Below are 13,633 nucleotides of genomic sequence, written 5' to 3'. Positions count from 1 at the left end.
TGCTTACACCAGGAAAATGCCCAGAACTGGTTAACCTTGGAATTCTAATTCTTTTCCAATTCATCAATACAAGAGAGAACAAACTTGGTGGTTTAAGGACCACTCATTCTTTTGATCACTATATGATAAATGCCAGCTCAGAAAATCCCAAATCCAAAAAATATGGAATAAAAATATTTCATTTTTGCAATAATAAAAAAATAAAAAACACGTAACCATATCATCATCAAAAGCCCTGACATTTGAATCATCACATAAGCCCTGACATTATAGTCTACTGCATAAATCAAAATGTAAACTTCAAGGAGAGGGGATGTTGTAGGCTTTATAATGAAGGTTGATCCTTCGTGAACTAGAAGATTGATCCTTTCATAGGTGCTTGATTCTTCCTCTTTTGTCACTGTACCTTTTTCAAAGGATATATAAGCATAATTCTTGTAACGACCGTGAGGTGGCTTCCAGACAGAAACACATAATTCTTCCTCTTTGATTCTTCTACTAACTTTCAGATAATTCTTCTAAAATCTAAGCATATTGTAATGACCGTAAGGTGGCTCCCAAACAGCATAATTCTTCCTCTTTGATTCTTCCACTAACTTTCACATAATTCTTCAAATATCTAAGCATCTTGTAATGACCATGAGGTGGCTCCCAGACAGCAAACCCCATCATCAACAACATGTAATAGCATAGGTTAAAAGAAATGCAACAGTGAGTCAAAAAAAGAATTGATATAATTATTTATTGATAAAATTGGTATAAAGATGAAATTGACGATGCTAGTGTATCCTCTTGACTTCTAGATTCAATAGCTTATATGTAGCCACTATAGACTGGGTCATCAGTAGCTTGGTAAGTCAGAACTTTTGAAGGAACCCTCTCATATCAATAAAATTAAGGTAGTGCTTCACAACTCCTGAAATTAAGTTAAACAAAGTTATTCAAACAAGAGAGTGAGATGCACCGAATCTATATGCTACCAATGTGATAAGCAAGAAAATGTTGTGGACAATAAAGAGAATCATATCATCCAAAAAGATTCAAATCATGTCAATATTCACTCTAAGAATGACTCTCTTAGGTCTCTCCTAACTAAATCTATCCAAGAAATTACATTCCCCAACTTCCATTAAACTCTAGGAACTTTATTGCTAGACCACTTTATTTGAATGTCTAACATTTGCAATTCAAATACAACTAGACTAAGAACTGTATAAAAATGCAAATAATTTTTTCTAACAGTGTACAAGAGGGAAAATTTTTCCTACAACAAATTTATTGTCAAAGTTGCCATACAAAAACCTATGTTCGATTAACAATGAGAATGTTACAAGAAACATTAGTTGATGGCATCATCTCTCATTTCAAATAAGCATTTAAACTTCTAAGTTCAGTTACTCAATATATAACATTAGTTGATGACTTCAACTTCTACCCAAAAAATATGATATCTAAACCAACATGGCTTGTTCTTCTATAGTAAGAATTCTTAAATTCAGCTCATATGCACAAAATTGACATGGCAAAGGAATGATGATAAATCTCTCAAGAAGCACAATAAATCACACAATGAGATAAAAAAAATTATAGCTACACTACTTAATATATTTCATGATAATATCTAAAAGTAAAATGACTGACCATCTCATTTGCATGGGAGCACAATATAGTCACAATTTGGGGGGAAAAAAATATTACTTAACGGGCAGCTGAACAACAGTCCCATGAATTTGGGAACACACCGTACATATTAAACTCATCTACAATTGTTGCCGACCAAATACTGGATAAAACATAATGGACTGATAGCATAATCCATTCTTTCAAAATCAATGAGAAAATCCCAAATCTCTCGGATAGGCAAAATCTAGTGAGGATAAGTAAATCATGAGACAACAAATGAAAAGAACACAAGAAAATCATAACCTATCCAACAAAGAAGAACAAAACCGTAACATTTTCATATTAGCAAGGATTGGACAGGGCTCATAAAGGATACTAAATCTCTCCAGAAGCACACAAAAATCACACAACTTAGATGTCAAACTTAATACAAAATCATAATAGCTACAATACCAATGCATACACACAACAATATCTAAAAGGCTTGATACAACATATATCAAACATTAGGTTGCAAAAACATCTGAACCATGTCACATGCATAATAGCAAAATCTATACAAAAAGGGCAAGTAATGGAATGGGAAGGAAAGAATTCTAAGAAATAGGAATTGGCTAAAGAGTTAGCCAAAAAGCTTTAAAGAGAAAGGTGAGGCTTCAAAAGAATGGAGACACACTGTAAGCATTTTTACATGTCTGTCACTCCAAAATCTTGAAGAAAATATTAACAAACCAAAAAACTATTACACAACAACAACAACAACAACAAACCTTTATCCCACTAGGTAGGGTCGGCTACATGAATTGCAAGACGCCATTGTGCTCTATCATTTATCAAGCTTTTAGGAATATTATTAATTAAGAGATCGCATTTAACAATTTTCAAGAGTGTTTTCTTAGGCCTTCCTCTACTCCTCTTAATCGGACTCAAAGTTATATGTTCCACTCTTCTCACTGGTGCCTCCCTTGGTCTTCTTTGTACATGTCCAAACCATTTCAACCGATTTTCTACCATTTTTCTTAAATAGGTGCTACCCTCACTTTTTCGCGTACGTGCTCATTTTGAAATTTATCTTTACGTGTATGTCCGCACATCCATCGTAACATTCTCATCTCTGCTATTCCAACTTTATGCTCTTGCTGTCCCGTTAAAATCTAGCATTCACTACTATATAACATTGTTGCAAAAAACTATTACACAACGAACCAACAAAAAAGATGTCCAGATTAAGCTTGATAAAAATGTAGCAAGTAAAGTAATATTTACAAAAATATACATTTACAAAAAAAAAAAGAAAGAACACATAATTTGAAATCTATCATATTAAAAATATAAAAAAAATAAAAACTGAAATAAAAAAATACAATATAATGCAAATGAAAAAATGTCTTCCTTAGTTAAATTACTCAGATAAATATATTATATGATTAATTATAACCATCAAACATGTGCTTGTTAAAAAGAAACAGTGATAGATCTTCTATAACCAAGTGAATGAGATCTCTTTCGAGAAGAACATTCTACAAAACAAAAAGGCTAGCGAAAGCAAGAAACATCACTAAGAAAAGATCACACGTGGGATATCCAAATCACCATTCCATGATGTCTGGATTCATTTTTGATAGAGAAAGAGACTACAATAAATATCGCATGCTCCCTTGACTACTTAGGCATAGACACAGTAGGAAATAGGGAAGAAAAGAAAACTCCCATGTCTGAAATACTGTTGAGCATATGTCTTCCAAGATTTCTTGGTCATACATCAAGTAATACCAAACAGACAAAGATAAAGTAAGATAATTAACCAATGGTCAATGATTCTCCTAAAAAAAGTCATTGTCGAAATTAGTACACAAACAGCAACACCAGACAAATAACCTGCATGTTTTGAATCTTGGAAGACAAAATAAACTTACAAAAGACCTGTCTTGAGTGCCAATTACCCATAGGTCAACATGCACACAAAAAAAAAAAATCTAACAACTCGCACGTTCATTTCTTTTGAAACGCAATAAAACATACTCAACCAACACGGGTGGTTAACCTACCTTTAACACAAAGAAATGAACCATGATCTTCATATCTTGAAAACTTCAGACCCTCTTGCTTTTCATATAGACAAGACAGAAAAGAGTCATTACCTACAATTTACTATGCCATTGTACTAAAACATAGAAATCAGAAATGTTATAAAGGATAACTGCCTAACTGGTCAATTTCGGGCTGCAATACTAATGAATATAGAATATTAGAAATTGGTAAAAAGAACAAATGGCAAATAATCTTCTCCTTACCACAAATACCATAGTATAAATAAAGAGAAAAAATAAACTTTAGTAAATAAAGTATAGATCAGTTCTTAAAACTTAAATATACCAACTTATGCTACATTTTGTTTGTGTTGGAATACAGAGTTGCAACACAAATATTAATTTCTTTGAAGATTAACACATTAGCCTAGTTAGTACCTATCTTGGACACATTTTAACTCAACCCTTAATAATGCCAAGTAATTCTGACATGATTACAATATGTAGATACCAGATGAATTTTAAATTAAAGGATCATAGTAAATTAAAGTATCCGTATAATCATACTTTAATATAACAAACACATCCTTGCTCAAAAAGGATAAGGAACGAATTTCTATACAATTACTTGGCAATGGTCTAAACAAATATACAGACATGAAGATGATGCAAGAGGTTATACCAATAAAATACCCGTGCAACAAAATTACTCAAGAAGATATAGGTGGTGATGTAATGTTAAGCACATTTACATTATCAAAAAAGTGTTTCTTTTGTGCAAAAGTTGGTTAGGACCTTCTAAACCATAGTAGTAATAAAGTGCTATGGGAAAAGGATATCCTATGCCAACACATAATACCCGTAACACTAAAACTTGTAAAGTCAAATTGCTAAGAAATTCAAAACACTATTGAATATAAAAATTGATTTCACAGTGGAGTACATTTGATCTCTAAAAAACAAATCAAGAAATAACCAAAAAATAGAATATAATTAATCATATATGGTATAGTAAAAGTAAACCATGATAATTATTGAAAGAGATCAACCATATTCCAAAAGCATTGATGATAGTGTTACCTAAATAAAAATCAGCCTTGATTTATATGCACTTTCGTGGTCCACACAACACTTATGCTTCAAATAAGTGTCTATAGAGGATACCGTAGACTGAAAACACATGCTGCTACTGGAAGAAAAAAATGAGAAAAAAAATCGTGGCAGATCACACAAATCACCATTCCATGATTTTGGCAATAAATTTAGCATGACAGAAAAAGTTTGAAATAAATATAATAAAATCAAATGACTACTAAGGCATGGTCACTGCAGAGAAAAAGGAAGAGAAGAAAACACATGTGACAGTAACACTACTGAACATAAAAGCAAATTTTATGGAGCACAGAGTACACTTGATCTCTAAAAAAATCAAGAAATAGCTAAAAAAATGGAATATAATTAATTCTATATGGTATAGTCAATGTATACCACAATTAACTACTGAAAGAGATCAACCATATTCTAAAAGCATCAATGATAGTGTTACCTAAATAAAAATCAGCCTTGATTTATATGCACTTTCGTGGTCCACACAACACTTTTGCTTCAAATAAGCATCTAAGAGGGTACCATAGATTGAAACACATGCTGTTACTGGAAGAAAAAGAAAGCTGAGAAAAAAATCTTGTGGCAAATCATACAAATCACCATTCCATGATTTCAGCAATAATGCATGACAGAGAAAAAGAATGTAATAAATATAATAGAATCATATGACTACTAAGGCATGGTCACGGCAAGAAAAAAGAAGAGAAGAAAACACATGTGACAATAACACACTAACACTATTGAAAGAAAGGAAAGAATTACTTCTCATACATCAAGAAATACCAAGAGGGCAATGAAAAAGGCAAAAAAGAAAGAGAAAAAAAAGAGCAACATAAATCAGATTACCCCCACGTTTTGAATATGAACTTCCAAAAAAAACACAAAGGAAAAAAATATACAACAATAGTTACCTATTGGTCAATACATTCACTAAGATACAAACCGTAAAAGTCAGAAAGCAACATGCCATAGATAACCCACACAGTTGGTTATGCTTCTTCAACAAAAAAGATGAATGAATCATGAGGTTCATGTCTTTAACTACCTACTAAGAGTGTAATCTCAGGTTTAGAGCTTGAAAAAATAATAATAAATGAGGAATTTGCGTCATCTAGCTGTATATGAATAGCTTCAAAATACAAGAGTAAAACAGCCTTGATGAACCAATATATGGCTTGAAATTTATTTATACCAAACTGACCTTGTATAAATAAAGAAAAGAAACAAATTGAAGCAGCAAAATTTTAAATTACATGGCATTCTTTGGATCTCGTAGAATCAAAACTCTTCAATAAGTGAACCAAATTTATGGCATTTAAAGGTGGAGAAGAAAGAATTGAAACTACCCATAACTTTGATTAATACTTTAAAAGGTGCTTAAGTTAAGTACCTAATACATAATTGTTCAAGAGGCCGGAGGGCTAGAAGTCCTCAACAATTAGGGACAAACAGTAATCTTGCAAAAAGATAACCCCAAAGATACAAAAAAAAAAAAAAGATAACATTAGCATTGTTCCATGACATGACACAAACAAAAGGACCTAGAACTATAGAGGTAGGCTACTCCAAGCAACTATTCTCAGGCTAAGTTGGTGAGAACAAAAGATAACTTCATAACAAACTTTGATGCCCTCTAACCAAACCAAACTGAAGCATACAGGAAACAAAACACTATTGACTTTACACATTTGAAACTGACACAAACAAAATAAGCTTATACATAGAATTATACCCAGTTCTCAGCTCACCTAAACACCAATACAAAACAAAAAATAGCGACAATTGGTAACTCCTACACCATTGCCTCAACTACTACTCTCTTGAAATGTTGCATCTCCTCAAATGTTGCATCAAAGTTTTCAATGTATTTGATCTCTTTCTTGAGTTTTCATCCGCCTCCTTAATTTTATCTTTAGAGATGAAGAGCTTCAATCATGAAAATTGAAATTGAATATAAATGAATGTGGATGAAAGATATTGGTGCTCATATATCTAATATTATGTCTATATTATTGCTATTCTAATCAACTACCACAGGATGAGAAGCATAGCTTCTCTAACACAAGTAGAGAACAATAAAAAAGAAGAAAGCATTAAACCACAAACACACAAAAAGGTATTCCAACTCAGATGTAATAATTTTAAAAAAATACGCCACAAGCCTATATACATTTCAATTCATGGGTCAAGAAAATAATGATATATAAAAGAGGAACTGTGTTGCAACTACATCAATGTTGTCATCATCAGCAAATTATAGAAGTTCCTTGTCCTGCTCTTTCAAGAATTCAAAAATTCCAGGCCCCGTGTTGAAAAATTCAATTTACTTCTATTCATTATTGCCTTCTGCTCCTTCAAGAAGTTTGTTGAACTTTGATTCATTCTTTCTGGGCAAGCTGTGAATACTTCGATCATAACTTCAAGATATGAAGCATGAAAACCAGGAGCAATGACCGCAAATATAATAGAAATAAACAAAAGGATCTTAGTGAGGTAAGTCACAAACATGGTTGATGATATTATAGTAGAAAAATAAGGCATACAAGCCACATTTGTCGAGCATTATTCATATTAGACCTCCAATATGTTCCAAATGCCATTATGATTCTTCTAGTGGGCACAACGGTGATTTAAAGCAGCATCTCCAAGAACTTTGATCCTAACTTCATGAAATCTTTTTACTAAATCCTTCAGTTCATCAATGCTTCCACATTTGATATCACATGCCATATGCACAAAGTAATTTTCAAAAGTTTCTTTTAATTTTTTCTTCCTTCAGTTTACTGAATCAAATCTTGAAAGGGTATTGTTTTCTATCCAAGTGAGTGATTGGTGATGAACTAAAACATTTGAATTTGAAGCATAGACCAAGTACATTCTGTGAGCAAATTGTTTAACATTGAAACCATCAATTGAAAAATTAAAAGATAGTTTCCATCACTGCACACATATTATTAGAATACTAGCAGCATGTTAATTCAGTACTTGGAATTCAAATAATATACATCCTTTAGCATGTATCCTTCTGGTGAAATAGATTCTATAGGTGGTGGTAACCAAATTATAGTAAAGCCAAGGGATGCAAGCTCTGCAGCTTTCCCTTCCAGCTCCGTGTACCATCTTCCTGATTTATGAGATTCCCAGTTATACCCTTGGTGTATTATTTCATACCCTATGCCTATTCTTGAGCATATATTTAGAGGTGATGTTAGGGTTTCTGATTAATTAATAATATTCTTAAAAGCTTGATAAATGATAGAGCACAGTGGCGTCTTGCAATCCATATAGCCGACCCCCACCTAGTGAAATAAAGGCTTGTTGTTGTTGTGTTAGGGTTTCTGATTCTAGCAACCTCGCATTACACCAAGTTTCCTCTAGAAAAGTTAGAGCAGAGCCTTTGGAGATACTATAAGCTTCAACAGCAATTTGTTCAATTTCTTAAAGAATGCTTTCTTGTGCTTCTATGGATTTTGTCTTTTGACTCCTCCCAGAGGAGACATTTGTCAGTAAATTTCGTGTTTCATTTATTATTTCATTAGTGCATTTTCATCGATATTGACCTAGTTAGCAGTAGCAAAATTTTTTGAATGAAGACCATTGGAGAAGAAGATGAGGGATCTGGAGGTATTCTTTTGGGTGAAGATCTCTTTATTTGAGTTCTCAAACCTCATATTCTAGGCACTGAAAAGCATTAACAGGGAGAGAGAGGGGGGAGAGAGAATTATTAAAGGAGGATTGAAGGAATCAAGAACGTCGAAGAAGATCTACCTGATTCAGTTTGCTTTGCTTGAGATGTCTTTATATGTAGTTTCTGAGAGTGGGAAAAAGCAAAAGAATCTACTTGTTTCCCATCGAAAAGGAGAGAAGGATGGAGAGTTCTTGCTCAGAATTTCACAAATGGAGAACCCAGTCCAGAAGTCATCAAGAAGAAGGTACTGACGATGGCCAAAGCAGATGAGGCCAAGCTCGATGAGGAGATCACAGCCCTGGACTAACGCAATGTCGACGATCTAGAGGTGTTTATGGAGCGAAAAACTGTAGTAGATGAGGAAGATGGTAGGGAAGGCCAATGGATTTGTAAATAAAATCCAGAAGCAATGACGCAAGAGAGAGGAATGAAGCCTCTCTTTCCTCTTCTGGCTTTCCCGTTCCCATATTTGTTTGCGCCTCTTCCTCTTCTTTCCTCTATTTTCTGCTCTATCAATCACATAAGATGACATGTACACAGTGCTCGATGGAAATTATTCAACTTTGTTTAAAGATTTTAATTTAAAAAGAGGGGCGGGAGTTATAAAATTTAAGAGAAGAAAGAAGAGGGAGCCTTTATAAAGCCCTCGGCGCAGCTAAAGGTATGAGCCAATATTATTCATTGAGCCACCATCTCTGTGAACAGTAAAAATGGCACTGTGAATACTAAATTGTGAGAGGAGCCATTAGAGGATCTTTGCAAGCACTGGCTTTCACCGTTTTGTTATATATGGTATGTTGACAAGAAGAATATTGGAATTACTTGGAATTAATTTGAGGACAAAAGGAGGTGTTAATTGAAAAGAAGAATATAGAATTAATTGGAATATAGAAAAAGAGAAAAAGAGAATATTGTTCCTATTTAGGGCAATAAGAAGAATATTGGAATTATTTGAAATTGATTAGAGGACAAAAGAGAGGACAAAAGGAGGTGGTAATTGGACAAAAAAAATATGAAAATAATTAGAACATGGAAAAGGAGAAAAGAAGAATATTCTTTATATTTTGGTTAACAAGATGAATATTAAATTAATTGAAATTAATTAGAGGACAAAAGGGACCAAAGGAACGGAATTAATTGGGAAGGAAGGACCGAATTAATTGGCATGCCACTGTTATATTAAAAAATAAAACAAAAGGAACAGAATTAATTAGGAAGGAGGGGACCAAAGGAATGGGTAGTGAGAGAAAATATTTGAAAAAAGGGTGGACACAATCAAAGGTGTTTCGTTGGGTTGTTTATAGTTGTACTTCCTCTTCTGTTCATTCATATTAATATTAATTCCCCTTTCTTTCTTTGTTTCTTTCTTTTTTAGAGAAGATTCTTTTTTTAATAAAAAGATGTCGATATAAGTTGTTTCTCATAAACTCACTAAGACAAAGGTATATTTTTAAGTTCAAATCATGCTTTTAAAAATATTTACATCTTCTCCACCAATAAGAGGCTTACATGAATAGTAAAATTTGAACCCACAATCTTATACATTATGAGCTAAATTTTTATGAACTTGATCAATTTTTTTTTAAACATTGTGTCCAGATAATTTTTTTTTAGGTCCACCTAGTACGTATAAAAATATGACAAAATGATAAATATTTTACATGATGAAACCCTAAAAAGTTGGCGTTTCAACCATTGCCCATTTTTTGGGCTATTTTTTCTTTCATTGTTTTGATTTATTATCGTAGTACACATTTCTTAATTTCAAGGTCAATTTTTTTAAAAAAATTCATTTGATTATTATTTATTTTCAAGAAAAGTATATATATTTAGTTTTTTAATTTTATATAAAATTTTAATTTGAAACTTTAAATATTTAAAATATCAGTTTAGTTATTTAATCCCAATATCGTTGGCATCAAATAATGACTTTTTGTGTTAATCATCCCAATATTCGTAAGGAAAGCAATAAATGTGTGAGAGGGAGTGAGGGCTAAGCTAATTAACACTGTCTAGAAAACTCTATGCCTGTACATCGAAATATAATGCCAACCCCTCCTTATTCTTGGAAATATCGTTTCAAATTAAAAGTCATAGCCGCTTGTCCTTTTAATGTGTTCAATGCTATTATAATTATAATAAATATACTTATTAATTATTATTAATATAATAATTATTAATTAATTAACATAACAATTACTCCCACCATTAAAAAATATAAGTTATTTTTTAAGGAGTTGAATGTTAAAAAAATATTAAGTATTTTTAGCATTTCAAAATGTAATTATTACTTTTTTTAAAAAGTACTCCTATTAAATAAATCAATTGATATTTATTTTAAAGTGAAACACCCTATTAAATGGGGCTAAACATGGAAAGATATTGTTAATTTGAAGATAAGTGATTACTTTATTTGGGGGTAAGATTTGATTAAAAATACCTTATATTTTTTATCAAAAGGAGTATATTAATATTAATTATTAATTATTTTTGCATCTAGAAAGTTTTTTTTTTTGGAAAGCACCAGATGTTGAAAGTTATTTTAATGAATTAATTATTATAAACAACTACAGAGTTATCCTATAAATTTCTCTCTTACATATTTTCTCAGCTACGATACTATGTGAAACAAAATATAATAAGGTTGTGGCTCTAGAAATTTTGTGTGGCATGAATGAATTTAATTTTCTTTTCTTTTTTTCCTTTTTTGGGGAAGGCTAGATAAAGCTAGAAAAGACTCGCATGGTAAGAAATTAACAACCGTGGGATAGACCCCAACTTTTATCTATCAAAGGGAGAGGATTACATCCTCTACGTACTTCAATGATATGTGTTCACTTGTCTGAGAAATCTTGGGCTAATTTGGCAAAATAACCCACACACTGATAGCCTTTCAAGAAAGTAGTTCAAAGTTGAACACATTTGCATGCATGTATATGGCAAGAATTAATTTGCTCAATGCATTGGCAAATTAAGTTTGCAAGGCACATGTAAAAGAATTTTATATTATATATGTAGTTTTGGGGATAAAAAATAGTTCATAGTTGCATAGGTTGGATCCTTATTTATAAGCCATAGTTTAGGCTATCGAAGAAAAAAGAAATAGTAATCAAAGTGAAGAATCATAAGATGCAATGTAATGTAGTTTTGAAGAAGGCACTAGAAAGAGAGAGGAGAGGACAAAAGTAGGTAGTAATTGAGAAAAGGAGAACATTCTTCTTATTTGGGTTAATAAGAAGAATATTGGGATTAATTTGAGGACAAAAGGAGGTGGTAATTGGAAAGAAGAATATGGAATTAATTGGAATACAGAAAAGGAGAATATTCTTCTTATTTAGGTTAATATGAAGAATATTGGAATAAATTGAAATTAATTAGAGGATAAAAGGAGAGGACAAAGGGAGATGGTAATTGGGAAGAAAAATATAAAAATAATTAGAAAATGGAAAAGGAGAAAAGAAGAATATTCTTTTTGTTTAGGTTAATAAGATGAGTATTAAAATTAATTGAAATTAATTAGAGGACAAAAGGAGGAGAGGACAAAAGGGACCGAAGGAACGGAATTAATTGAGAAGGAAGGACCAAACTAATTAGCCTGCCACTAGTATATTAAAAAATAAAACAAAAGGAATAGAATTAATTAGAGGGAGGAGGAATGGGTAGTGAGAGAAAATATTTGGAAAACGGTGGACACAGTCAAGGGTATCAGGTGTCTAGTTGGGTTGTTTGTAGTTGCACTCCTTCTTTCGTTCATCCATCTTAATCTTAATTTCCCATTCTTTCTTTGTTTTTTTCTTTTTTAGAGAAGATTCCTTTTTTTAATAAAAAAGAGAAGATGTCAATATAAGTTGTTTCTCGTAAACTCACTAAGACCAAGGTATATTTTCAAGTTCAAATCATGCTTTTAAAAATATTTACACATTATCTATCAATAAGAACCTTACATGGATAATAAAATTTGAACCCATAATGTTATACATTATGAGCTAAATTTTTATTAACTTGATCAATTTTTTTTTTTTGAAAACATTGGTCCTAATGAGTTTTTTTTTTTCAAGTCCATTTAGTATGTGTATAACAAAGTGGTAAATATTTTACAAGATGAAACCCTTAAAAAAATTTGGTGTTTGAGCCATTGCCCATTTTTTGGGCTAATTTTTGTTTCATTGTTATGATTTATTATCATAGTACACATTTCTTAATTTCAAGGTCAATTTTTTTAAAAAAAAAGTACATTTGATTATTATTTATTTTCAAGAAAAGTATATATATTTAGTTTTTTAATTTTATATAAAATTTTAATTTGAAACTTTAAATATTTAAAATATCAATTCAATTATTTAATCCCAATACTTTTGGCATCAAATAATGAGTTTTTGTGTTAATCATCCCAATATTTGTGAGAAAAGTAATAAACGTGTGAGAAGGAGTGAGGGCTAAGCTAATTGACACTTTCTAGAAAAATCCATGCCTATACATCAAAATATAATGGGAAATCATTTATTTATTTTCTTCTTCTTGTTCAATCAGAATTTTCCAATAAGTGTAAATAACTTAACAATAAGGGATTCTTCTTCTAATGCCAAACCCTCCTTATTCTTGAAAATTTGTTTTTAAATTAAAAGTCACTCCTGCTTGTCCTTTTAACGCATGACACTGCTTTCCTTATGATCGAGGCTTATAAATAAGAAGGCTTATACTATGGCTTATAAATAAGAATTCTTTGGCATGAATGTTGCTTTCCTTATAAGGTTTATACTATTTCTTAAGTTGATCTTGCAAGCATAAGAATGAGTTGGATAGATGTAAATTTCCAGAGGGTGCTAAAAGCATTGATAATTATGATGATGAATTTGAGAATTGGATATGCAAATTCCTGCTGCATAAAGGAGGAGAGACAAGCTCTTCTTAAATATCGAGCATGCCTTGCTCGATGACTATGAGCATTTATCTTCGTCGGGTTCTTCTCCTAATTATTGCCATTAGAGTGGCGTTCTTTATCATCCTCAAACTGGCCATATCCAGATGCTTAATCTTCATGGTATATCTTTCGAGGTACCATTAAAACCTTAAAGAGGTGAGATTAGCCTATCATTGATAGAGCTACCATACTTGAGTTATTTGAATTGCAGTTTAGATGATTTTAACAAGAGTTCAATCCCTAAATTTTTAAGTTCTGTCACCA

General features: G+C 31.7%; 1 long non-coding RNA gene across 1 annotated transcript; it reads right to left on the bottom strand.

The window, feature by feature from the left end:
• Positions 1–286: 286 nt before the first annotated feature.
• Positions 287–8,927, bottom strand: LOC129292939 (uncharacterized). The gene is made up of 3 exons (XR_008589048.1): positions 8,529–8,927; positions 6,991–7,177; positions 287–916 (listed from the first exon to the last, which is right to left on the bottom strand). It is a non-coding gene; the product is annotated as an uncharacterized LOC129292939 (long non-coding RNA).
• Between the last annotated feature and the right edge of the window lie 4,706 nt (positions 8,928–13,633).

The sequence above is a fragment of the Prosopis cineraria genome, unplaced genomic scaffold (assembly GCF_029017545.1).
Source record: "Prosopis cineraria cultivar Desert tree isolate PC_DT_omini unplaced genomic scaffold, ASM2901754v1 PC1, whole genome shotgun sequence".
Classification (NCBI taxonomy): Eukaryota; Viridiplantae; Streptophyta; class Magnoliopsida; order Fabales; family Fabaceae; genus Prosopis; species Prosopis cineraria.
Note: the sequence above shows the minus strand (reverse complement) of the source record. Positions and strands in the feature narration are given on the sequence as shown.